The sequence below is a fragment of the Trachurus trachurus genome, assembly GCF_905171665.1.
Source record: "Trachurus trachurus genome assembly, chromosome: 21".
NCBI lineage: Eukaryota > Metazoa > Chordata > Actinopteri > Carangiformes > Carangidae > Trachurus > Trachurus trachurus.
This window is the reverse complement of record NC_139899.1, coordinates 25,148,879-25,173,300: the sequence shown is the minus strand read 5'-3', so window position 1 is coordinate 25,173,300 and position 24,422 is coordinate 25,148,879. Positions and strand designations below refer to the sequence as shown.

At 40.9% G+C, this 24,422-nt stretch overlaps 1 protein-coding gene across 1 annotated transcript in view; it reads right to left on the bottom strand.

Annotated features, from left to right (window-relative positions):
* vtcn1 (V-set domain containing T cell activation inhibitor 1) overlaps nucleotides 1-23,959 on the bottom strand; it is a 42,962-nt gene extending 19,003 nt beyond the window's left edge. Inside the window, exon 1 of the mRNA XM_083997282.1 lies at nucleotides 23,908-23,959. The gene's annotated coding sequence lies outside the window, so the exon portion shown is untranslated. The remainder of the gene's footprint in view (nucleotides 1-23,907) is intronic.
* Between the last annotated feature and the right edge of the window lie 463 nt (nucleotides 23,960-24,422).

Here is a 24,422-nt window from a genome sequence, read left to right as displayed (position 1 = left end):
CACAAAGTGATCTGTGGTGAGACCTCAGGGATAAAACAGTGTTACGGATTATTCAGACGTTCACACTCTGAGAAAACAACTGAACCAGGATCTTCTGCTCAGCCAACATGCCTCACCTTGCTCACAACGTTGCTCTGAGATTTTTTCAACTAATAACAACTACTGTGTGCATATCCCTGCTCATAGTGCTCTTCTACATCCTGCGGTACATATTCGACATGGAGTTTGCTTTCTCGCTCAAACCAGGTTCATATAAGTCTGGTTTTCTGTACGTGATGGCCCCCCCTCTGATCCACACCTTGATCGTCCACCTCATTGAGCCGTTGCACCAGATGGAGGATTTTCACCAGCTGCTCCTGATGGCTTTTTTGTTCCAGGTGATACAGCTCCTATAATAACTTCTGCGACCATGTTTTTAAGCTGGTGACTCGGTATGTTGGCCTTGGTGCTGTGTGGGCATCTGCAGTTTTGTTGGAGGGAGATTGGTACTTCTGCCTGAGGACAAACCTCAACGACTCCTACACTGGACTTCCCTGCAAAAAAGATCTGTCTTACGATGAGACGCAAATTAAAGATGCTTATATAAGAAGAAATCACTTGTAAGTAACAACTACACAATACAACAGTTATTTGACTTTAATTTTTCATGTGGTTGATGGTATGTAATAATTATTTTTAGAATCTGTCAGAGGTTTAATATCTAACAAGGTCTGCAACTCACTGATCCAACAACAGAAACTACAAACACCAACAACAACTACAAAAACACCATGCAGCATTTTCATTCCACTTCACAATTATGCGCTACTTTGTGTTGGTCTATCACATAAAATCCCAATAAAATACATACAAGTCTGTGGTTGTAACGTGACAAAATGTGGAAAAATTCAAGGGGTATGAATATGTTTGCAGGGCGCTGCATATAAATGTTTTGGTGGTGTTCTTGTAGAACATGCTTTTAAAAATGTTTACCTTTGCTTCTTTTCCAGAAAATTGGGTTTCATGTAATCTGTGTTTTTTTTGTTTCTGTGGAGCCTTTTTGAAATCAGAGGAGCCTACTGCAGAAGGAAGTGCCCCACAAAGTGCTCCAGAATGCGCTCTATCGGCTGCGGCTGTGGCTGTAGCGACTGCTGTAAGATGTGTGCTGGGTGTTGTGACTGTTGTGAGTGCTCTCCATACTACGCTGTGGTGTTTGAAGAACTTCTGGCAGAGCAAGTGAGTGAACATTTGAACAGCCAGCTGAAGGACATAGCAAAACAAAGAGCAGAACCAATCTGTAAGAAACACATTGACCGCATTAAGAAAAATATGCGATGGGGACTGCAACATTTCAGACCTTTAGGAGAAGATTTCAGCCTTTGATTTCTATCGGACAACTCATCCTTCTACATCAGGAGAACAGACACCTCCACTTGGTGAATATTATTCAAGACAATTGACGGCTCAAAGTTCTGGGGGAGACTCTGTAGTAGGTGACGGCAGTGATTTAAAAATAGATAATGACAATTGACCCATGTTATCAGCCAAGATGTGAATTTACCTTCCCCCTTTGTAGAAAGTGCCAGTAGGTGACGACAAAGAAAAACTTGATTTAAAAATGTTACAGCATCATTTTCCCCGTGATTCAGTAGGTCAATCCAACAATAATCTTGAGTTTATTGTAAATTAACTATATGTATCTTGTTGGACATTTGTTGTCTTTGATGTTTAGTTTTTTTTTTTAAACTATTGTTGAGTATTATTTGTGTACTTCATTATTGTGTTGTTAAATTGCATTATCCTAATCAAAATCATGATCAGAGATACCCAGCTGCCACCACAAGGGGGCAGTAAATTATTTGATCAATGCAAACAGGCAACAATTCCTCTGACCAGATGAAAACACTGGTATCACTTTCACTTCTGTCGACTATTGTTTTTATTTTTGGCTTTTCAATGGGGAGGCACTGTATCGAGTCCCTGAAGTTATAAAGAGACAATATGTATATTATGTAATTATTTTTATCTGAGGTTTACATCAGAGACACGGGTCCGCCCCACCCCTCAACACTCCTTAGCTCCACCCTCTCGTCCAAATTTCTTCTGGCTCTAAAAATCCGAGATGGCGGCTGTAAGCCAAACTCCTGGCTTCAAAAACAGCCCTTCACAAACCAATGGGTGACGTGACTGAGGGTTGCCACTTGGTTTACATATAGTGATATTTGTTTTGGTTCTTTTCCTCCTGAAGGCATGATAGACCTGGTTGTTTTTGTTTTTCATCTGTTTTTTTAATGTATTTTTTTTCTTCTAAAATATGCAAATGCACAAATATTAACTCTTTCGCGACCATTGATGAGTAAACTCGTCACAGCATGCCGAATGTTCAGGACCATTGATGAGTTAACTCGTACCCTGTGTGTGAATATGGTAGTCCTCTGATATGTAAAACTGTTTTAAACTACAATCAAAACATAATGGTTTTTATAAACTGTGTGATCTTGGTTTTGTTTGAGTAATCGGTCTCCTTGAATGCTGCTCTGGGGACAAAGTGTAGCGTGCTGTACAGCTGTCGGCTACACCGTGTTGCCAACTTGGCGCCTTTCTCGCTAAATCTGGCGGGCGCTGTGAGCTAGCTTGCTGTTTTTTCAAGGAGCACGTTGGAAAGTCACTTTTCAACCACATGAAAACCGTTTGTTTCTAGGTGATGTACAGAGTTGATGTGATGAGCAATTAGTGTGGTCGTGAAAGAGTTAAAGAAGTTTATTTTGGTTTCCTGTAATATAAAGTGCTGTGGTGATATAACCAGGAATGTGATTGTGTGTTTTTCTGTTTGTTTGTTTGATTGATTGATTGATTGATTGATTGATTGATTGATTGATTGATTGATTGATTGATTGACATTAGGAAAATACAGAAGTGGCAGTGAAACCACTGTTCACATCTGGTCTCAGAGAAATCGTTGCCTGTTTGCATTGATGAAGTAATATAGTGTATGTAATGTTAAAGCAATACTTACCTTTCTGGAACTTTTGCACATTTCTTTGTCTAAGTTAAAATGCTATTAATAATCTGAGAAAAGTCTGACCAATAATATTATTCGGTCCGATTAATAAGATTTGACGAGCGACCGAACCTACTTAATATGTAGCCTACAGTAATCACTTTGTGCACCCCTCTCCTCCTCTCCCCCCTCCCGACCAGGAAGAACGCTTATTGACAGAGCAGTAGCAGGAGGACACAGAGAGCAGAGGAGACTAGAGTCACAACACACAAGAAGGTTTTTGGAAATAAATAGTTTTTTAAAAGACCAATAACTGTAGCCGCAGCTGGTCGCGGAGTTTCATGTCTGATATTTTAACGTTGATAGTGATCAGCCCCGAGTGATACGTAAACACAGGAAGTCACATGTGTCTATAAAGCATCCAGTGCTAACGGCTAGGCTACTGTTAGCTCTGTGCTAACGGCTAAGCTACTGTTAGCTCTGTGCTAACGGCTAGGCTACTGTTAGCTCTGTGCTAACGGCTAGGCTACTGTTAGCTCTGTGCTAACGGCTAAGCTACTGTTAGCTCTGTGCTAACGGCTAGGCTACTGTTAGCTCTGGGAGTTCTCAGACTCCGGTGTTGTGTTTGTTTGTGTTGTTCCCGTTTCACTCGCGTTCCTGTTCTGTTTACCGTTGCCATGCCAACGCATGCAGCAGGGAGGGAGGGGGCTCGTGGAGGTGCGGCAGGAGGGAGAGGTGGGTGGGACTTGTGAGGGAGGTGGAGCTGTTGATTTTCAAATGTTTGTGCTGTGCTGAGTGAAATGCCAGATCGGTAAGTATTGCTTTAACACTAGATATAGATGTACAGTATACATGGGCTTCTGTAGAGACTGACCAAAGGTATTGTGTAGTATTTCAATATTATTTTACTATCAGTTATCAACTCCAGCAACACACACACACACACACACACACACGAAAGGAGATGATGAGTGAATTTGCCTCTTATACACCAACACTGGACTTTCTTTGGCACTGTCTTCTTATTCTTATTGTTCTCTGTTGTATTTGTATTATAACTTTATTATTATTATAATCATTGTTTTGTCCCTATAAAAAATTTAATTTAATCAATTGAGCTTTCTTGGTACAATTATCACGGTTATTATGCATGTGACTGTGAGGTGCCGTTCAGACGTAGCCACATAGGCAAAAACTGTTAAGGGCAGTGCATGTTGGAATAGTCTCCCAACCCCAATTAGAGACAGTCCTCAAAAAACAGCTTAAAGAATGGTTACTGTCCTAATAAATCTGCACCCATAAATTCAATATTGATGACCAGCACTTTAATACAGTACTACTGTAGCCCTTATTACTTACTGTATCTTATTCTTTATAGTAATTTATTGTGTAACTGCTGCTGCTAATATTCTGTTTTCTCTTATATTTATGCAGATAACAATGCCACGCAGCGCTGCATGGCATTGTTATCTGTTTTCTTATGTTTTTACTGCTATAACTGCTGCTAGTACTCTGCCCTCTCTTATATTTATGCAGGTTTCTATCTGTTTCTTATTGTTGTAACTGCTGCTAATACTATGTTTTTTCTCATACTTACGCAGGTAGCTTCCTATTGTTATATTTTTGTATGGTATGTCTGTTTGGAAATTAGTTTTGAGCTAAATCCGGCATATTTACATGACGTGATGTGCGCGTCACTAATTGTTGCATTGTCCTCGTCAAATAAACAATAAATTAAATGAAATGAATACATTTTACAACACTATGAAATATAGCCAAAATATATTTACATTACTAATTATATACACAAAATATTTTAAATATCTATTAATATGTGGCAATTATCTAAGTTTATTTTAATTGCTTTTTTTAATTTTTATTATGACACGATAACATTTAAATTCCTACCAGTTCAGTGTTACGTTAATTAAACTGATGTTAAAGACCGGGTAAACCAAATTCAGTATTTTTCTTCTTATCATATTAATTAGGCCTTAAATGTGTCCCTCAAAACATGTAAAAAATATTTTTCCCATTCATCATTTCCTTGAGGAGCTAGGCCACAGAGACTGTTCTGTGTGCAGGTTTAGAATGGGCGGGCTTAAATCGATGACCGCTTTACGTAAAGCGGTCATACTTACATAAACCCACCCCCTGCTCTGCTCTACATATAAATACATTCAGCCAGCAGAGAGAGGCTGACTCCCCCAGTCACACACCCCTCGCAACGTTAACGTTACACACACACACACACACACACACAGCAACAGCAGCAGCAGCAACAACACCGTCTTTTGACCAGAGTCTCCCTCATTAACACACTGTCCGGCCAAACAGCCTCCACTCCCCCCAAACAACCAGACACACGGGAGACCAGACCAGCCATACTGTACAATCACGGACAGAAAACACCGTTAAAAAAACAAAAAAACTCCTCCGTGGTCTCAGTCGGCCACACGTCCGAGCGGACGCAGCTGATCAACCCATTTCTTACCTTCACTCTGGTGTCTAAAACAGGCAGCAGCATCAGTCATCCAGTTAATAATCCACCGATCGATATTATTCCCGTTTTGATCGTTACTCGCGGTCTGCCCGTTTCCTCCGTTTGCATTGTGTGAAAGAGAAAAAAAACTTTTTAGCCGCGGTAGCAGCCGTAGCCTCCCGGCTTCACTGTGTTGTTTCCCCTGGTCTGTTTCTGATCCCGGCTCCACCGTGTTGTTTCCCCCGGTCTCCTAGCTCCCACCGGGACACGGCTGGACCGGGTCTGGACTCTGTACCACCATGTCCAGAGATGATTCACTGTCTCTGCTACTGCTTCTCCTGTCAGGACACTTGAAGCTAAAGCTATGCTAAAGCTATGCTAAAGCTAAGCTAACGTTAGCTAAAAACTTTATTTATTTTTTTCACACAATGCAAATGGATGCAACACGCTGACCGGTAACGAGATGTAAACAGGAGCAGCATGGTGGATTATAACCTTGCAGTTGGATGACTCTGCTGCTGCTGGGACTGTTTTAGACACCAAGAGTGAAGGTAAGAAATATTTCCTTTAGGTTTATCAGCTGTGTCAGTGCTGAGGACTGGGGTGTGTGGTGGAGTGTGTTTGAGGTCACGTTTAGGTTGTGTATCAGAGACGGTCAGTGAAGTCCGGTTCCAGGGTGCCATTCCGAAGGGCCGCCTTTCCGAACGTTTACTTTAATTTGTCGGAATGCCGGCCCTTAATTATTTATGGAAAAGGGCTGCCATTCCGAACCTGAAAAAAGTCTGCCATTAAAAGGTTTAAGGCACTGGGTACACACATTGCAGTGAATGCTTTGGTAGTGGAGTGGTTAGAGCATCTGCCTGCGACGTGGGAGATCAGGGTCCGACTCCCGGAGGAGTTGCATATTAGCAGAGACTTTCTTGGCCTCTACCTGATCTTTTTACTAAACTTAACCAACTCCTTTCTACATTGCCTAAACCCAACCAAAGCACAGAGCAAGGACATTTATTTTTCAGCAGGAGCGCCGCGGCTGCAGACTCGCACCTGGGTGAAACTTTGGAGGGGGAGGGGGGGGCTGTCCCCGCGGCGCAATCGTGTCAAGCCGGGCAGGAAGTCAAATCACGAGAGAATCCGGTCAATTTTCAAAATAAAACACATTCGGAACAGCGGCCCCTCGGAAGGAATTTTCGGACTGGCAGACCGTCGGAATGGCGGTCCTTCGGAATGGGGGTCGCCCCCCGTGAAGTCCATGGGGCGTGGTCTCTTTGCCTGCAGCACGACCATATCGCGACACGCCCTCACCGTCCGGAACCAGAGAAAACTGCTCATTTATTGACAACTTTGATGCAGAATTGTATATACTTAACGACTTTTTTAGTCCTCCAAATTTGACAGAGTGGTTAATAATATATTTTCCTGTGGTATTATAAACTTAAAACACATATTTATTCTTGGTTTACCCGGTCTTTAACGTACATTCACCTTTACTTTGTCAAGTGGGTGTATTTCCTCTTCCTCTTCTGGCTGCTGCCTTTTCACAGCATGTTTTACAGGCTGGCAAACCATCATCAACTCAATACGTTTGTTTGGAGGTAATAGGTCTTTCTCTGCCAAACTTAACCACTCGGGCACATCTCTGCAACTGGCATGGAATGAAAACAAAGGTACACATGCAGTAACACGCAGTTGCTGTGTAACATTTGTTTTCCATCCGTGCGTGTTACACTAATCTATGGTTCAGATCTACCTCGGGGAGAGCACAGACATTCAATATCACACCCACAACTTACGCCACATCCATACAACGTCTCTCACACACACACACACACACACACACACACACACACACACACACACACACACACACACACACACACACACACACACACACACACACGTATAAAACAGTATCGCAGATCATTTAGACTTCTCACACCGGATTAAACGGCTTCTGAGGAAACGGCAACTGAACCAGGATCTTCTGCTCAGCCAACATGCCTCACTTTGATCACGATGTTGCTCCGAGACTTTTTCAACTAATAACCACTGTGAGCATTTTCCTGCTCATAGCAACCGTCTACATCCTGCAGTACATATTCGACATGGAGTTTGTTTGCTCGTGCCAACCAGGTTCATATATAAATGCTGTATCGTACATACTTCTCCCACCTCTGATCATAAACTTCATCATCAACTTCATCGAGCCGTTTCACCAGAAGAGGACTCTCCCCAACTGCTCCTGCTGGCATCTTTGTTCCAGGTGTTGCAGGTCCTATAATAACTGCTGCGGCCATGTTTTGAAGTTGGTGACTCGGTATATCTTATACTTGCGCAGATAGCTTCCTATTAGGGGTGTAACGGTACACAAAAGTCACGGTTCGGTACGTACCTCGGTTTGGGGGTCACGGTTCGGTACGGTTTCGGTACAACAGACACTAATTGTATGTAAAACTAAAATCTGTCTTGTATTTTAAAAGTTAAAAAAAAATATATATATAATATAAAATAAAACAAGTGCATTAGGAGTGTTATAATGCCATTTATTAATTCTAGAGGGAAAAAAACTTGCACTTGACAACTGTCAACTATTATTCGAATTATTAAATTAATATTATTATTAAAAAAATTAGATTAGACTAGATGCCAGTTGCTTTGGTGATGTTTCTGGTCCTGTCTGTGTTAATAAAACAGAGGTTTAGGTGCTGGACCACCAAGAAAGACACAGGTAAGGAAGAAAGGAGACCGCACACTAGTTAAAAGCTCCCGTGACAGTTTAATGTCACTCACACGTTTCGGGCGTCAGCCCTCCATGTCTGATAGTGTGCGGTCTCCTTTTCTCCTCACCCGTCTGTGTTCATGTCAAGAGGCTTAAAAGCAGCGGAATAAGTTGTTGCACACAACTAGTCTTTTTACTTGCACCAGTGATTGACATATCGGGTTGAACATGCGCTACGTGTTTGATGCGTTTCTGGCGACGCACCGCGCATCCGTGAAATAGCGCCGACGGGCTTTGTCCGGTGGACCAGTCGCGAGCTGCTTAACAGTCTATGGCCGCGAGCCGCCGCCGCCGTTTGTTTCATTGAGAAGCCACACGGTGAAGAGGCAGGCAGCTCCTCTAACTTCACACTCTCATCACTTCTCTTCTTCGTCTGTTATGACGGTTGTGGCAGCTTCGAGGCTCATTACCGCCGCCTGGGTTGGAGTGAGGACTCTACTTTTTTTTTTTTTTTTTTTTAAATATTCACCCAGACGTATTCGTTGTGTGACTGTGTGCACCGAACCGTGACCCCCGTACCGTGACGGCACGGGACGAATACATATACCGTTACACCCCTACTTCCTATTGTTATCTTTTTGTATGGTATGTCTGTCCGTCTTTAAATGGGAGGACTACGGATGGAAATTAGCTTTGAGCTAAATCCGGCATGTTTACATGACATGATGTGCACGTCACTAATTGTTCATAATGTACATTGTCCTCGTCAAATAAACAATAAATGAAATGAATTAATTTCACAACACTATGAAATATAGCCAAAATATATTTACATTACTAATATACACAAAATATTTTAAATATCTATCAATATGTGGCAATTATCTAAGTTTATTTTAAATTCTTTCTTTTTTTTTAAATATTATGACACGCTTACATTTAAATTCCTACCAGTTCAGTGTTACGTTAATTAAACTGATGTTAACGTACATTCACCTTTACTTTGTCAAGTGGGTGTATTTCCTCTTCCTCTTCTGGCTGCTGCCTTTTCACAGCATGTTTTACAGGCTGGCAAACCATCATCAACTCAATACGTTTGTTTGGAGGTAATAAGTCTTTCTCTGCCAAACTTAACCACTCGGGCACATCTCTGCAACTGGCATGGAATGAAAACAAAGGTACACATGCAGTAACACGCAGTTGCTGTGTAACATTTGTTTTCCATCCGTGCGTGTTACACTAATCTATGGTTCAGACTAAATCTACCTCGGGGAGAGCACAGATATTCAATATCACACCCACAACTTACGCCACATCCATACAACGTCTCTCACACACACACACACACAGGTATAAAACAGTATCGCAGATCATTTAGACTTCTCACACCAGAGGAAACGGCTTCTGAGGAAATAACTGAACCAGGATCTTCTGCTCAGCCAACATGCCTCACTTTGATCCTGATGTTGCTCCGAGACTTTTTCAACTAATAACAACTGTGAGCATTTTCCTGCTCATAGTCCTCTTCTACACCCTGCAGTATATATTCGACATGGAGTTTGTTTGCTCGTGCCAACCAGGTTCATATATGAATGCTGTACCGTACATACTTCTCCCACCACTGATCATAAACTTCATCATTAACTTCATTGAGCCGTTCCACCAGAAGAGGGCTCTCCCCAGCTGTTCCTGCTGGCGTCTTTGTTCCAGGTGTTGCAGGTCCTATAATAACTGCTGCGGCCATGTTTTGAAGTTGGTGACTCGGTATATCGGCCTTGGTATTGTTTGGTTTACTGTTGTTTTGTTTGACGGAGACTGGTACTTCTGCCTGAAAACGAACCTCAACATCTCCCAGACTGGACTTCCCTGCAAAGGAAATCTATCCTACAGTGAGACACGAATTAAAGATGCTTATAAGAAGGAATCACTTGTAAGTAACACACAAAACACAACACAATACAATTGTTTTATTTACCATTAAATTTCACTGTTCAATTGTTTTTAGACTTTAATTTTTGATGTGGTGGATGGTATATAATAATTATTTTTAGATTAACTGTCACTCTATTAGAGGCATAATATCTAACAAGGTTTGTAACTCACCGATGCAGTAACTACAAAAACGCAAAATTTTAAGCTGTTGTCAATGTTGTTTCAAAGTAATCAGTTTTTTTTTCTTCAGTTTAAGATATATATTTTTTTATTTATTGAATGAATGTATTATTTGAAATAGAGAACAGATACATATTGAAGTGCCTGTATGTGAGATACTTCTTAAACAGGCATAGTTCTTAAGAAGTGAACCACAAAAAATAAAATCATTATATAAACAGAGAAAACGAGAACATACGCAGGAAGATAGGTTAACTGCATGTGCCAGAAAGAGCAAGTCACCATGAACCCTCACCAAAGAGGAAGAACTCACACAAAGAGCTGCTACTCTGTCTGCTCTGTTGTCATGATCATGACTTTATTACCTCATAACTATGAATTTTCTTTTGACATTTTTTTCTTTCACAAATGCTCCTGATTGGTTGAACACACGGGCTGTATATCACAGGTCTCTGTAGAGTGGTTTTAAAGCCCAACATTGCCATCTTTCTAGTTCCTGATGCTGCCCAACTCCCAGCTACTACAAAAAATGGGCAAAGAGAGGGAGGGGTGCTGGCATGTGGCAGGTATACTGTATGTTCACATGCCTGTCACTCAAAGCTGTACACCTTCAATTATACAAAACCTCAGTAAAATTATATATATGCACAGTAGTCCTGAAGAAGGTAAATTAGCAGAGAGAGAGGGCAGACATTTTTATATCAGACTGAACATGTACAGTATACAGTGGCATGCAAAAGTTTGGGCACCCCTGGTCAAAATTTCCGTTAAGTAATTAGTAACAGTAATAAAGTAATCAGTCATTAAATTAAGTTACAATTAAGTACAACTTCCTCAAGTTGGTAAATAGAGTACCTTGCAAAAGTATTAATATGCTCTCAACCCAATCTGACAAATTTCAGTGTGTAGATGTGCAAAGCTGGTAGAGACATACCCCAAAAGACTTGCAGCTGTAACTGCAAGGAGAGGTGGTTTAACAAACTATTGATTTGGGGGGGCATGGGGGGGGTACCTTTTCAGAGATTTTTATTAATAAAAAAAAAACACCATGCATCATTTTCCTTCCACTTCACATTTATGCACTACTTTGTGTTGGTCTATCACATAAAATTCCAATAAAATACATACTAGTTTGTGGTTGTAACGGGGCGGTGTTTAGCTCAGTTGGTAGAGCACCCGCCCCATGTGTTGAGGATATAGTCCTCACTGCAGGCGACACCGGTTCGAAGAAAAGAAAAAAAAAAGAATTAAAGGCCAAAAAGCCCTAAAAATATACTTTAAAAAAAGTTTGTGGTTGTAACGTGACAAAATGTGGATAAGTTCAAGGGGTAGTCGAAGGACAGTGTGCAGGACACTGTTTTCTTCTTTACAAAGTTCAAGGGGTGTGAATACTTTTTTTTTTTTTTGTACTTTATTTTTATAGAAGGAACATAGACAACATACAGAGAAACATACAGTAGAACAAACAGTCGGTCACCTATACATACATTCAGACGTTATACTGATGGAGTTACAAATACAATGATTACTCAATGAGCATCACTTGTGGACATGTACACAATCCATTTTTCCCAATAGTGCAAATATTTATCAGTCTGTAGATTTAACGAAAAGGTCATCCTTTCCATATTTTGGATATTGGTCACAATATTGATCCAGTCTGCCAAAGGTGGGGTCTGTAGCCAGCTTCGTGTTACGGTTTTCTTACTGGCTGCTCATAATATTTTTAAAAGATATTTGTCTCGTCCCAGTATATGGGGTGCAATATTACCCAGGTAGACTGTAGAAAAAGAGCTATTAATTTCATCACCAAAAATGTTTTATATTACTTGTGTAATCTTTTGCCAATATGACTGAATAGCTGGACAGCTCCAGAATATATGAAAATGGTCTGCTAGCTGTTCACCACACTTCCTCCAACACAGTCCCCTGGCCGTCTCCCCTGTCTGCATACATTTTAGGGGTTATGAAATATCTAACCAGATTCCGGCAGCAGAAATCTCTCCAGAGACCAGAACTAGTGGAAGTTGACTGCACATAGCATATTCAACCACTCTTCTTCTGTAATGACAGTTCGAGATTCTTTCTCCCATTTTAATCTAACCTTATCTGTTGAGTGTTTCTTATTAAATTGAATACGGGAGTACAGTTTTGAAACAAGTTTCCTATTGTCCTTATTTTTGTACATGTCAATAAATATGTCGATTAAGTTGGTCTCACTTTCCTAATGGTCTTATCTGATCATTATAATAAGACCTGGTTTGAAGATACCTAAAGAAATCAATTTTTTCTAGCTCATATGTATCTGAAATTTTCTGAAAACTATCAAATTATCCTTTGGATGTAATTGAGCAGTAAGAAGTAATTCCCCTTCTATACCAATGTTTAAACCTCCTGTCAAGCCTTGCGGGCTTAAATTTAGGGTCAAAGGCAACCCATCTCCGTAACTTAGACTGTCATTCAAATGATGGTGACTTACATTCCTTAAAACAGATACGAAGGCAGACTTTAGACCATTGGTTCAGGCCATTAGAATGCTGCTCATACAGTGTTTTACTGCCCAGTATGGATTGTAACGGTATATCTAATTGTGAAGTTTCCAAATCCTTCCATTTTGCTGTATAATTTGGGTTGCAGCAGCAAGTCAGTGGTCTTAATTGCGCTGCCTTATAATAGTCTGCCAGGTATGGTAGTGATCTGCCCCTTTCTCTTTAGCCAGTTGCAGTGTTTTGGGGTGTGAATACGTTTGCAAGGTGCTGTATATAATTGTGTGGTGGTGTTCCTATAGAACATGCTTTTAAAATGTTTACCTTTGCTTCTTTTCCAGAACATTGGATTTTATGTAATCTGTGTTTTCCTGTTTCTGTGGAGCCTTTTTGAAATCAGAGGAGCCTACTGCAGAATGAAGTGCCCCACAAAGTGCTCAAGAATGCACTCTATTGGCTGTGGCTGTAGCAACTGCTGTAAGATGTGTGCTGGGTATTGTGACTGTTGTGAGTGCTCTCCATACTACACTGTGGTGTATGAAGAACTTCTGGCAGAGCAAGTGAACGAACATTTGAACAGCCAGCTGAAGGAGATAGCAAAAGAAAGAGCAGAAGCAATCTGTAAGACACACCTTGACCGCATTAAGAAAAATATGCTAAAATTAAGTAAAACCACACAACAAGATGATGGGGACTGCAACGTTTCAGACCCTTGGGGGAAGATTTCAGCCTTTGATTTCTATCTGACACCAGGAGACCAGTACACTAATCCTTCTACATCAGAACAGACAACGATCATTGAGGTACATGAGGAGACCGGACCACTGATCAATCTCGATCAGGGGACCGGACCGACCATTGATCCTTCTACATCAACGACCGCTACTGTACATCAGGAGGCCGGACCACTGATCGTTCTTGATCAGGAGACCAGCCCGACCATTGATCCTTCTACATCAGTAAAAAAACAGACAAAGACCACTGGCACTGATCCTTCTTCATCAGTAAAACAGACAAAGACCACTGATCCTTCTACATCAGTAAAACAACAGACAAAGACCACTGATCCTTCCACATTAGTAAAACAAGAGACACAGACCACTGATCCTTCCACATTAGTAAAACAAGAGACAAAGACCCCTGATCCTTCTACATCAGTAAAACAGACAGACACAGACCACTGATCCTTCTACATCAGTAAAACAGACAGACACAGACCACTGATCCTTCTACATCAGAAAAAACAACGACCACCGATGAACATCAGGAGACCAGACCATTGCTCCCTCTAGATCAGGACACTAGACCGACCACTGATCCTTCTACATCAGTAAAACAAGAGACAGAGACCACTGATCCATCTACACCAGAACAGACAACGACCACTGATCCTTCTGGACCAGGAGCACAGACTCCTTTACTTGGTGAATCTTCTGTTAGTTGGCCAATCTAATAATCTTGAGTTTATTGTAAATTAAGTATTTGTATCTTGTTGGACATTTGTATGTATGCTTTTTTAAGCTAATTGTTAAGTATTATTTCTGTACTTCATTGTTGTGTTGTTAAATTGCATTTTCCTAATCAAAATAATGTTAATTGTAACTACAGTTTGGAGAGATACCCAGCTGCCACCACAAGGGGGCAGTACATTACTTGATCAATGCAAACTGGCAACAATTTCTCTGACCAGATGAAAACACTTTCTATCACTTTCACTTCTGTAGGCTATTGTTTTCATTTTTGGCTTTTAATGGGGAGGCACTGTATTGAGTCTTTGAAGTTATAAAGAGACAATACGGATATTATGTAATCATTTTTAGACTACAGCTATCTGAGGTTTACATATAGTGGTAGTGGCTGTTTTTGTTTTCCATACGTTTTTTAAAGTTTTTTTTTTTCTTCTAAAATATGCAAATGCACAAATATTTGTTTAGTTTTGTTGTTTTTGTTGTTTGTTTTTTTTGGTTTCCTGTAGTAGCCTATAAAGTGCTGTGGTGATATAACCATGAATGTGATTGTGTGTTTTTCTATTAGAATTATTAGTCCTTTATTAGTAGTATTTTTTTCGGGACCACATCATAAGATAATGTAATAAAATAATGTCAACTTGTTGAACTGACCTCCTGAGGCTCTGTCTGAATTTAACTGTAGTTACAGCGTCTGTCCAACAGGGGGAGACACATGCTGCTGTAGATTCACCATCACCATGACGTCCTCTTCACATCTGCAAAGACAACACCTGAACATTTAGTGAAGTTTATTTCTGGAGGGATTTCTTTTTCCTTGAACACACTTATAATTTTAAATGCTTTTAATAATTTTGGAAAGACTTAAGCTTCAAATTATTAATTTATGGAAACAATAAATATTTCTTCTCTTCTTTTGTTCTCTCTTTTCACAATTTATCTCTTCTTTCTTTTTTTTTTTTGGCTGTTGTGTTGCGGTGTTATGTCTGTCTTGTCTTGTGCTGGGTCATGTCTTTATGTTTGCCTTATGTTTTTCACTTGTGTTAGTTAAAATAAAAAGATGTTTTGATTTTCCCCAGCTTCACCTACGGCCTCCTGTCAGTCAGGAAGTTTGTGATCCATCAACAAGTGGAGGCTGGGACTGTGAGCTGGGTCAGTTTGGTGCGGAGGACTTCTGGGATGATGGTGTTGAATGCCGAGCTGAAGTCCATGAACAGAATCCTTGCATAAGTCCCTGCAGTCGAGGTTTTGGAGGATTTAGTGCAGTCCCATGTTGACTGTATCCTCCACTGACCCGCTCCCCAATAGACAAACTGCAGGGGCTCCAGCAGGGGTCCTGCGATGTCCTTTCAAATGTTTTCATGACCACAGACGTCAGGGTGATGATAGTCATTTAGTCCTGTGATGGAGGATTTCTTTGGGACCGGGATTATTGTGGAGTGTTCTTTTACTTTACTAACTTTATTAACTCTGACCATACTGTGTTAGCACTGTGGGGCTCATTTTCAAAATGCACTGATAATGTTGTGTCGTAAGGAACAGGACAAACGGCATCGAGATGTGAAACTACAAAAGTGTGCCAAATCCCCTCAGTGGCCACAGAGAAAGTCTACTTGTCTCACACCGAGTAACCAAGGGAAATAAATGCTTCTCGTTTCAATTTCCAGCTTCTAAACGCAGCATGAGCACAAGTTATAATAATAATAATAATAAACTTTGTTTATAAAGCATCTTTCTTGACCCAGTAACAATATGGATAAAGATAATTTGAGATAGGCCTACCTTAAAACCAAAGCGAAAACTGTTAAAAACAAAATAACTCAACCAAAGATAACAACAAAAATGAAATCCTGTAATCCATGGTATTTAAAACCACAAATTACAGTATGAAAGCCCAACAGAGACAAAATGAAAATAGTTTGTTAGAAAGCTAACTAACCAACAGTTTACTGAAACAAACATGAGTGTAAGACTTAATAATGTCACATTTAACATTATTAAACCAACAAGGCAATAAGATTAAAGTCATAGTAGCATAATCTGTACAAAACATTTTCTGTAGTGGTTTTCTGTCATTAAGTACATCTTGCAACTTTTATCATTCTATGGTGAATAGCAGAAAATGAGCTTTAAGCCATCACCATTAATTGAGGCCTGACTGATATGATCTGATCTGGTCCTTTCTCAGACATTGGCCTATCAATATGTTGATTAGGTTGATTAAGTTCTGCTTTTCCCACAGTCTGGCAGTGTGAGACCTTAATCATCACTTGTGACAGGTGGTCAAAATGAGGATGAGGTTGAGTTGAAAGCAGAATATGATTAGGGTTGGGCATCGTTTGGATTTTAACGATTCCGATTCCGAACGATTCTCGATTCCGATTCTTTGAGGTGCAGGTCAACAGGTCACAACTTATTTCACAGGATATTTTTTTATTTGACAAACTCTTCACACAGGCCATTTTTGCATGCATGCTTGGACTTCAAACATACATCTTACACAGCTTGTAAGACCTCCAAAAGGCCTCCAAAAATAGATTTTGCCAACTATGGTATTCAATTAAAAGGGAGGCCGCTGTCTGACGTTTAATAGCAGCGGGGATGGTTGTGAAAATAGATGCGGTGGTGCGGGGCGGGTCAAATTACTTCAAACTAGTGCGAGCGGAGCACTGTTCCCTCTAAGGTGTTTTACTGTGCAATTGCACATTGCTCCCCACCTCTTTGCTCAGAAGACAAAAAAAGTTGCACACTCAAATATCCCTGACTAGTTTACTGTTTATTTCGCCCTAATGTGCGCTTCCAATTGTGAAATGTATGACCTTAACCGTGGTCTGTAGTGCAACTACGATTTAAGTTTTTGCTTGAGAATTATACTGTTCATATCAAGAATGCTTCTGTGCCAAGAGTTGATGACACCAACTTGATGTTAGTTATTTTTTTCAAATTGTTCATATGACAATAAATGCAAAATCTATTTTGCCAAAACAATATTGTATTTTGTTATCATTAACTGTAACTGACCTAGGTATGGAGTAGCCTTTAATGTTGTCAAAATAATCTGTTATTAATCATTATAGTAATAGCCAATTGTATTGATATTTGGAGTTGGAGAGAGGCCATAGCACCAGCATGTGGATGTACGCTTGAGCTGTCGCTCACAGTCACTCAAGCAGATCATCAGGGGAGCTGAATTTCTGCTCAGGAGTTTTGAAAATTAGAGGGAACAGTGGAGCGGAGTAAAACAAACAAACTGGTGCGGACATTTAGGAACCGAAAAAAAGGATCGAAATCCAACGGCTTCTTAACGATTCCGGAACCGGTTCCTATTTGGAACCGTTTTTAGGTGCCCAACACTTAATATGATGCTTCAATTTGTGAAGTGAGGAGACAAAGACCAACAATGTAAGAAGTGAAACGGTGCTGTCATTGTGAAAGTCTCGATGGTTGGCACACAATGATCTGTGTCCAGAGCTCAGATATATAACAGTGTCACAGATCATTTATGTTCTCACACTGGAGGAAACGGCTTGAAAACAACTGAACCAGGATCTTCTGCTCAGCCAACATGCCTCACTTTGATCACGATGGTGCTCAGAGACTTTTTCAACTAATAACAACCGCTGTGAGCATTTCCATGCTCATAGTCCTCTTCTACATCCTGCAGTACATATTTGACATGGAGTTTGTTTGTTCATGCAAAGCAGGTTCATATATGAATGGTATACTGTACATGCTTCTCCCACCTCTGATCCTCACCTTGTTCATCAACCACATTGAGCCGTTCCATAAGAAGAAGATTATCCCTAGCTGCTCCTGCTGGCGTCTTTGTTGCAGGTGCTGTAGCTCCTATAACACCTGCTGCAGCCATTTTCTTCAGTTGGTGACTCGGTATTTTTGCCTTTTGGCTGTGTGGTTTTCTGCAGTTCTGTTGGATGGGGACTGGTACTTCTGCCTGCAGACAAACCTCAACATCTCCCAGACTGGACTTCCCTGCAAAGGAAATCTGTCCTACAGTGAGACACGAATTAAAGATGCTTATAAGAAGGAATCACTCGTAAGTAATAACACACAAAACACCACACAGTACAATCATTTTATAATATATAAATTGAACGTCACCTGCACGTGTCTGCCGGTTTCTAGACTTTAATTTGAATGTAGGTGATTGTATTTAAGAATTATATTTTGTAGAATAAACTGTCAGCATCTCAGAGGTATAATATCTAACAAAGTTTGTAACACACTGATGTAACAACGAAAACTATATATAAAAAAAAAAACTAAATCTTTAATTGACAAACCAGGAAGTGATGCATAGGAATTCTTGTGGAGACTCAATTTTTGTAAAAGACAAGATTGTTAAATAGAGTACTAGCTAATAAGGTACTAGACAGACAGACAGATACATGTTTACCTTTGCTTCTCTTCCAGAACATTGGGTTTGGTGTAATCTCTGGTTTCCTGTTTCTGTGGAGCCTTTTTGAAATCAGAGGAGCCTACTGCAGAATGAAATGCAGAATGAAGTGCTGTAAGACGTGCGCTGACTGTCGTGACTGTTGTGAGTGCTCTCCATACTACGCTGTGGTGTTTGAAGAAATTCTGGCAGAGCAAGTGAGCATCCACTTGCACAATGAGTTGGAGGAGATGGCAAAACGAAGAGCCAAAGCAATCTGTAAGCAACACCTCAAGGCTATTGAGGATAATCTGCAATTGTTTAGTAACACAGGTGATGGGAATGTTAATGTGGGCAACTCAGGTGATCGGAATGCTGCCGTTGGCAACACAGGTGATGGGAACCCCAATGTCAGCAACGCAGGTGATGGGAACCCCAATGTCAGCAACGCAGGTGATGGGAACCCCAATGTCAGCAACGCAGGTGATGGGAACCCCAATGTCAGCAACACAGGTGATGGGAACCCCAATGTCAGCATTACAGGTGATGGGAACCCCAATGTCAGCAACGCAGGTGATGGGAACCCGACCATCAGCAACGCAGGTGATGGGAACCCCAATGTCAGCAACGCAGGTGATGGGAACCCCAATGTCAGCAACGCAGGTGATGGGAACCCCAATGTCAGCAACACAGGTGATGGGAACCCCAATGTCAGCATTACAGGTGATGGGAACCCCACCGTCAGCAACGCAGGTGATGGGAACCCCAATGTCAGCAACGCAGGTGATGGGAACCCCAATGTCAGCATTACAGGTGATGGGAACCCCACCATCAGCAACGCAGGCGATGGGAACCCAACCATCAGCAACGCAGGTGATGGGAACCCAACCATCAGCAACACAGGTGATGGGAACCCAACCATCAGCAACACAGGTGATGGGAACCCCACGGTCAGCAACGCAGGTGATGGGAACCCAACCATCAGCAACACAGGTGATGGGAACCCAACCATCAGCAACACAGGTGATGGGAACCCCACGGTCAGCAACGCAGGTGATGGGAACCCCAATGTCAGCAACGCAGGTGATGGGAACCCCAATGTCAGCATTACAGGTGATGGGAACCCCAATGTCAGCATCGCAGGTGATGGGAACCCCAATGTCAGCATCGCAGGTGATGGGAACCCAACCATCAGCAACGCAGCTGATGGGAACCCCACCATCAGCAACGCAGATGATGGGAACCCCAATGTCAGCAACGCAGGTGATGGGAACCCCAATGTCAGCCAAGCAGGTGATGGGAACCCCAATGTCAGCAACGCAGGTGATGGGAACCCCAATGTCAGCAACACAGGTGATGGGAACCCCACCGTCAGCAACACAGGTGATGGGAACCCCAATGTCAGCAACACAGGTGATGGGAACCCCAACATCGACAACGTCCTTGAAGCCTGGAGGAAAATTTCAGCCTTTGACTTCTATCTGACAGAACCACCAAAAGATTCACCTGATAGATCAGCAGAAATCGTTTGTTGGAAAGCCCTGGTCACACAAAAGACCGTTGACATCTCCGAAGGTCTAGAGGAGACTCTGCAGGGGGTGCTGCTGAAGTCGTAACAATAGATAACGACAATTATTCTTTACTTCCTCCTTCTGTCCTTTCATAGACACAGATTTATATTCGGCGTTCATTGTTTGACTTCAACAAGCAGCAGTTTTACCTCTGCCCTGTCAGTCAATAGTGAACTATTTTCCTATTGTTGCTGTTAACAGTCCAGATAAGGACCCAACTACAGTAATACATCAGCTGGCCACAAACAAGGGTCAAGGTTTTATCTGGCTACTATAACTAAAGATATTTCTAGATGTGAATGTATTGTCCTTTGCCAGTAGACAGGAGAAATCAAATGAAAGCATCACTTTTATCCACAATGTTACTTTTTCATTGGTCAATCTACAATTATCTTGAGTTTATTGTAAATTCTCTATTTGTATCTTGTAAACCTTTGTTGTCTTTGTGTATGTTTTCAGTTACTGTAAAGGGAAGGAGAGAAGTGCTAAATGCACAGGTTTTTTGTTTTGCAACATGCATTTAGCCTACAGTGAACGATAAACATTTATTTCTCCAGCTTCATGTGCTGAGTATTGTGTTTTCTATTTTCCCATGTAGTGTTTAGTGACTGCTCAGCAGTGTTTTTAATTTTGATTGACTCGGGGCACGACTTGACAACATAGTTCAGTTTTGGGCGTGAGGTGAAAGTTTGATTTTGCAAGAAGAGTCTGAGGTAGCTTGAAAATTGGGGTCTGTGTTCACAGTTTAGAGGAAAGGAGAGCAGCTTTCAAGAAGTGTGTCTTACTGTAATACAGACTGGAAGTGGAAGTGGAAGTAATACCACTGTTTACAATTATTCTCAGAGAAATTGAAAAGTACAAAAGACAGAAATCCTGTGCATTTTACACATAGCACTTGTACAGTACAAAAACAAACAGAAATCTTGTGCATTTAGCACTTGTATGCAGTAAGCCTATACGTAAAAAATAAAGTACAAAAATATAGAAATGAGAAGTGCATTACTCAGCCACAGCATCATTTCTCTGTACTGGATCAGGCCACAGGACTTCATCCTGAACTGGCTTATATAGTATGTTCCCTCACATCATTAGCCACAAGTGTGATCAGTTTTGAGTTGTTGTGTTCAACTGGTGACACCCGTGCTTTACTTGTGTTTGACTTTCAGCATTATGCAACACAGGTGCATCACAATGAAAATGTGTTGGTGAGTTGTGTCTTAACAGGTGAAAAGTGCTGATGGTTTTGCTAAAAGAGTGACTGGTTCAATCAGTGGGTTCAGGCTACTGAGCATTTGGTTCAGACAACAGGGTTTAGTGTTTTAGCAATTGAGAAAAACTGTATTCTAATGTTTATTTTTAGCTTTTAGTTGGGGAAGCACTGTATCAAGTCCCTAAAATTATAAAGAGACAATGTGAATATGACATGATAATCTGTAAAAAAAAAAAAAAAAAAAAGGAGATGAGTTATCTGAGGTTTTATAGAGAGTTATATTTGTTGTGCTTCTCTCTTCTCTGAAAACATAGGCCTAGCCATCACCTGTTATTTATCAAATCAAATCAAATAAATGCTTGAGGAGTTTGTTTGGAAAAATATCCACAAATATTATAGAAGTTTCTTGTGGATTCTTGTACTTTTTCCTCATTGGTTTGGTAAGTGTTGTGGTGATATAAAGATATAACCACAAATCTGATTGTGTGTTCTTATGTTATGTTATGTATAATTACTAGTCCCGCTCTTTTTTTTCCAAGACATCATAAGATAATGTAATAAAATAATTTCAACATGTTGAACTGACCTTCTGAGGCTCTGTGCCTGAATTTACCTGTAGTTATAGCGTCTGTCCAGCAGGTGGAGACACATGCTGCTGCAGATAACCATCACCACGACATCAGATATGTTCTATATTAGAGAAGGACTTTGACGACGTCCTCTTCATCCCTGCAAAGAAAACACATATACATTTAGTGAAGCTTGTCTAATTCTGGAAAGTCTTAAGCTCCAAATTACCCATTTACAGAAACAAAGATTTTGTCTATGATTATGATGATTTTACTGTGATTGACACAATGAAATTGAAAGATGTACGGCACAAACAAACATGTCAGTTTTCTGTATATATTTTAAAGAAACAACATTAATGGGGACCATACTGTGTTAACAGTGATGATCAGTACAACATATACTGAAAAAGATGTCTAAAAAATTATGGAAACTGGCTTTTATGTACAAAAAATATACTGAATGTTTTGGGCAAAGGATGACATAGGACGGTTTCTATCATATCACGCTTTTTACCAAACACCTGGACCTGTGTGTGTTATTCTTTTGGAGTTGTGTGGATGTTTTTCACATTTCTTAGACTGAGGACAAACAGCATCAAGATGTGAAAGCACAAAAGTACGTCAAACTCTCTCAATGGCCACAGAAAAATTCTGCCAACCTCAAACCAATCTTCATGTGATACGTCAGTCTGATACAGGATGACCAAGTAAAATATGTGCTTTTTATTTCACTTTCCAGCTTCTAAATGCAGCACGAGCACAGGTTAAAGGGATAGTTCACTCAAAATTGAAATTTCACTCATTATCTACTCACCCTCATGTCGACTAAGGGTTGGGAGAAGTTTCAGAGTCCTCCGTGCCTTCTCGGAGTGGGGGGGCTCGGCGCAGCACTGCACTGCCATATGACGGTAGCGAATGGGGATCACTTTTCTTCGTCCAAAAAGAAACACCAAAAAACATCCAAATACCTCCATAGTGCTCGTCTGTAATGTCCCTCTTGTATTGAAGCCCCAACATGAGAAATTGTTCCGAAAAAATTTAAACAAGTCGATATTTTAAGCTTGTTTGTAGCAGAAGCTCCCAGTGTCTCAGTTGACTGCTTTGCCTGTGTCACCCAGTTCACGGCTCCGCAGAGCAATTCAATAGAAAAGGACTCCACACCCACTCAATGAACATCTAGGTACAGGGCTACAATAAAGTCAAAGTCAAAGGATGATTGCAAAAAAATGTGTGTTAATGCAAACATGAAGATTATCGGCGAATGAATCGGTTATTGGGATTTTTTACTCCATAAAATCTATATCGGCTCCAATAATCTGTTTGCAGGATTTTAATAATTTGACACAATGCATGGATTGTGTTGATTGTTTTTTGCTTTTCCCACGGTCCGGCAGCAGCTTGAAATCTAAGTCACAACTTGTGATATTTTATGATGTCGTAAACCACTTGATTGGTGGTCAAAATGAGGATGAGGTTGAATTGAAAGAAGAATAAATATGATGTCCAGGAAAATCCTCTTCAGTCATGTGAGAACTGAAACAGTCCGGTGCCATCATTGTGAAAGTGCAAAAGGCTTGTACAATAGGGTTGATAACCTTTGACACACAGTGATCTCATCTGTGTCCAGACTTTAGGTATAAAACAGTGTCACAGATCATTAGACGTTCTCACACTGGAGGAAACGGCTTCTGAGAAAACAACTGAACCAGGATCTTCTGCTCAGCCAACATGCCTCACCTTGGTCACGATGTCGTTCAGAAACTTTTTCAACTAATAACAACCGCTGTGAGCATTTTCCTGCTCATAGTCCTCTTCTACACCCTGCAGTACATATTCGACATGGAGTTTGTTTGCTCGTGTAAAACAGGTCTACACTGGAACGGTGTGCTGTACATGACGGCCCCCCCTCTGATCCTCACCTTGTTCGTCAACCTCATTGAGCCGTTCCACCAGAAGAGGACTTTCTCCACCAGCTCCTGCTGGCGTCTTTGTTGCAGGTGCTGCAGCTCCTTTAATAACTGCTGTGGCCACATTTTTAAGTTGGTGACTCGGTATATTGGCCTTGGTGCCATGTGGGCGTCTGCAGTTCTGTTTGATGGAGATTGGTACTTCTGTGTGAGGACAAACCTCAACGATTCCTACATTGGACTTCCCTGCAAAGTAAATCTGACCTACAATGAAACCCGCATTAAAGACGCCTATAAGACTGAATCACTTGTAAGTAAAAACACATGAAACACTAATATTATTGTTTTATTTCACAAAATTCAGTCTTTGATTGTTTTAAATGGTTTCGGATGTTAACCCCTAAACCTAACCCTGACCTTGTTACTAGATCAGGAAGTGATGTGTAGTGATTCTTGAGGAGGCTTTTTGTCAGTTTTTGTTGTTAAATGTGGTGAGGGTACTAACAACGTCTGGTTGTTCTCTGATC